The 3,920-nt window shown below is 43.5% G+C and overlaps 1 non-coding gene across 1 annotated transcript; it reads left to right on the top strand.

The window, feature by feature from the left end:
• Positions 1-3,527: 3,527 nt before the first annotated feature.
• Positions 3,528-3,634, top strand: LOC141722531 (small nucleolar RNA R71). The gene has a single exon (XR_012575547.1). It is a non-coding gene; the product is annotated as a small nucleolar RNA R71 (small nucleolar RNA).
• Positions 3,635-3,920: the final 286 nt, after the last annotated feature.

Raw genomic sequence — 3,920 nt, 5'->3', positions numbered from 1 at the left:
ACTTCTTCTTTTGCACGGATGTCAAATTAAGAGGCATTATATTGCTGACAAGATAGTTTACAATATCTGCAAACCATGGTTCTTCCTCCTGAATTGCAAACAACTGCTCATCCGGAAAAGATTCATTGATTAACATCCTATCTTGTGAAGTAGAATCGGGATTCTCCAACCTAGAGAGATGGTCAGCTACTTGATTCTCGGTGCCTTTTCTATCTTTGATCTCTAACTCAAATTCCTGAAGTAAAAGCACCCAACGAATGAGTCTCGGCTTCGAATCCTTCTTAGAAACCAAATAGTGAATAGCTGCATGATCAGTGAATACTGTTACTTTCGTACCAAGCAGATAAGATCGAAATTTCTCAAAGCCAAAGACTATAGCCAAAAGCTCCTTCTCAGTAGTGGTGTAGTTCAATTGGGCACCATTTAAAGTCTTACTCGCATAGTAGACCACATGGAAGAGATTTTTCATGCGCTGTCCCAGAACTGCACCTACCGCATAATCACTCGCATCACACATCATCTCAAACGGTTCTGTCCAATCTGGTGCTGTAATAACTGGTGCAGTGATCAAACTCTTCTTGAGAGTCTCGAATGTTGCCAAACATTCATCATCAAATTTGAAAGGCACATCTTTCTCAAGCAAATTGCACAACGGCTTAGATATCTTTGAAAAGTCCTTGATGAATCGCCGATAAAAACCCGCATGACCAAGAAAACTACGGATTCCTTTCACAGAATTGGGTGGGGGAAGATTTTCAATGACTCCCACCTTGGCCTTGTCCACCTCCAGACCCTTGCTAGAGACCTTATGCCCAAGGATAATGCCTTCACGCACCATAAAATGACATTTCTCCCAATTAAGCACCAAATTAGTTTCCACGTATCTTTTGAGTACGGCGCGCAGATTATTCAAACATTCATCATATGAGTGTCCAAAGACGGAGAAGTCATCCATGAACACTTCGACGTTATTTCCAATCATGTCAGAGAATATAGCCATCATACATCTCTGAAAGGTGGCCGGGGCGCCACATAACCCAAACGAAACTCTACAAAAAGCAAATATGCCAAATGGACAAGTGAAGGTAGTCTTTTCCTGATCCTCTGGTGCAATACAAATCTGATTATACCCGGAATAACCATCCAGAAGACAAAAATACTCATGTCCCGCCAATCTGTCAAGCATTTGATCAATAAATGGAAGAGGAAAGTGATCCTTCCTTGTGGCTTTGTTCAATTTCCTATAATCCATGCATACTCTCCATCCTGTAACTGTTCGAGTAGGGATGAGCTCATTCTTTTCATTTGCGACCACAGTGATACCTCCTTTCTTAGGTACACATTGTACGGGGCTCACCCACGAGCTGTCAGAAATAGGATAAATGATGCCTGCATCTAGCCATTTCAGAATTTCTTTCTTCACCACCTCCTTCATGATGGGATTCAGTCTTCGTTGCTGTTCCACGGTTGGCTTACTACCTTCCTCTAGCAGAATTTTATGCATACAATATGAAGGACTTATCCCATTGATGTCTGCTATGGTCCATCCTATAGCCGATTTGAATTCTCTCAAAATCCTTAAGAGCTTGTCTTCCTCACTACCTGAAAGGTCAGCTGAAATAATAACAGGTAACGTAGATGAATCACCTAAAAAAGCATACCTCAAGTGTTCAGGTAGTGGTTTGAGCTCCAAGGTAGGTGCTTCCTCTATTGATGGTTTGAGCTTCCCTTCAGCATTCTTAAGGTCAGAAGTACCAAGAGATTCAAATGGTATGTCCAGCTTTCGCTTCCAGGGAGAAGCGTTCAGATATTGTAATTGCTCGTTGCTATCTTCATCATCACTGTCAAATTCCCCCACTAAGGCCTTTTCCAATGCATCAGACATTAGCATGTGCTCGAGTTCCGAAGTAACCGCGGAATCAATCACATCCACTTTTAAGCACTCCTCATCTTCTGTAGGGAATTTCATTGCCTTGAATACGTTGAAGGTCACATCCTGATCTTGGACCCGCATAGTAAGTTCCCCTTTTTGTACATCTATCAAGGTACGGCCAGTAGCCAAGAAAGGCCTCCCCAAGATTATGGGAATCTTCTTATCTTCCTCAAAATCCAGAATAACAAAATCTGCTGGAAAGAAGAGCTTATCCACCTTGACGAGCACATCCTCAACTATGCCCCTTGGGTAAGTAATGGAACGGTCCGCCAATTGTAGCGACATGTATGTGGGTTTTGGATCAGGCAGATCCAGCTTTTTAAAGATTGACAAGGGCATCAGATTAATGCTTGCTCCCAAATCACAAAGGCACTTGTCAAAAGTTAGATTGCCAATGGTGCAAGGAATGGTGAAGCTTCCTGGATCGTTCAGTTTTGGTGGTAACTTTTGTTGCAGAACAGCGCTGCATTCTTTCGTGAGAGCAACGGTTTCAAGGTCATCCAGTTTCACCTTCCTTGAAAGAATAGTCTTCATAAACTTCGCATAACTAGGCATTTGTTCCAGAGCCTCAGCGAAAGGTATATTGAAGTGAAGTTTCTTGAACACCTCCAGAAACTTCCCGAACTGTCTATCCAACTTTTGTTGCTGCAATCTCTTAGGAAAAGGTGGTGGAGGATAGAGCTGTTTCTCCCCTGTATTAGCCTCAGGCAGAGTGTGTTCAACAGTAGTCTTCCTTAGTTCCGCCGCTTTCTCCTTTTGCTTAGATTCTTCATCTCTAACTTCAGCTTCGACTTCTTTTGCCTTTTCAGCATCAGCTACTTTTCCAGACCTTAAGGTAATAGCCTTGACTTGCTCTTTAGCTTCCTTCCTGCCCGGTACTTCCGTGTCACTGGGAAGAGTGCCAGGTTGACGATTGAGCACTGCATTGGCTAATTGACCGATTTGATTTTCCAAGGTCTTGATAGACACCGCCTGACTCTTGCACAACAGCTTAAGTTCCTCAAAATCAGCACTAGTAGGTGCAGCTGCACTTCCCTGTTGAGAATATGATTGCCTTGTAGCATACTGCTGTGGTTGCTGGAATCCAGGTGGGTTAAACTGTTTACTCACTCCTTGCTGATATGTTGGCTGAATCGCATTCTGATTATTCCCCCAGCTGAAATTTGGATGATTTCTGTTATTAGGATGATAGGTCGCTGGCACAGGCTGCTGTTGTCGCTGATAATTATTCACATACTGAACAGATTCGTTGACAAGAGAACACTGATCCGTAGCATGAGAACCTGCACAAAGCTCACAAACCATAGCTATTTGATTAACTCCATACGTAGCCAGAGAATCAACCTTCATTGATAGCGCTTGGAGCTGGGCTGCAATAGCGGTGGCTGCATCAACTTCCAGAATACCTGCTACCTTGCCTGACGTCATCCTATGAGTTGGGTTTTGATGCTCATTTGCAGCCATCGTCTCTATAAGATTATACGCCTCAATATAGCTTTTAGCCCATAAGGCGCCTCCAGCTGCTGCATCGAGCATGGGCCGAGATTGGGCCCCCAAACCATTATAAAAACCAGTGATTGCCATCCAATCCGGCATTCCATGATGTGGACATTTTCTCAACATTTCCTTGTAGCGTTCCCAAGCCTCGCACATAGATTCCGTAGGTTGCTGCGCGAACTGAGTAAGAGCACTCCTCATAGCAGCAGTCTTTGCCATTGGATAAAACTTCACCAGAAACTTTTGCGCAAGTTCTTGCCACGTAGTGATGGACCCAGCTGGTTCAGAATATAACCAGTCTTTAGCCTTATCCCTCAGTGAGAATGGGAAAATCCTCAACTTGATAGCCTCATCAGTCACGCCATTATACTTAAAAGTGCTGCAGATCTCGACAAAATTTCTTATGTGCATGTTGGGGTCTTCAGTTGCCGCTCCTCCAAAAGAAACAGAATTCTGCACCATCTGAATAGTGCCCGGCTTGATTTCAAAG

The sequence above is a fragment of the Apium graveolens genome, chromosome 4, assembly GCF_009905375.1.
Source record: "Apium graveolens cultivar Ventura chromosome 4, ASM990537v1, whole genome shotgun sequence".
In the NCBI taxonomy this organism is placed as follows: Eukaryota; Viridiplantae; Streptophyta; class Magnoliopsida; order Apiales; family Apiaceae; genus Apium; species Apium graveolens.
The sequence above is the reverse complement of the archived record's forward strand: the minus strand, read 5'-3'. Positions and strand labels throughout refer to the sequence as shown.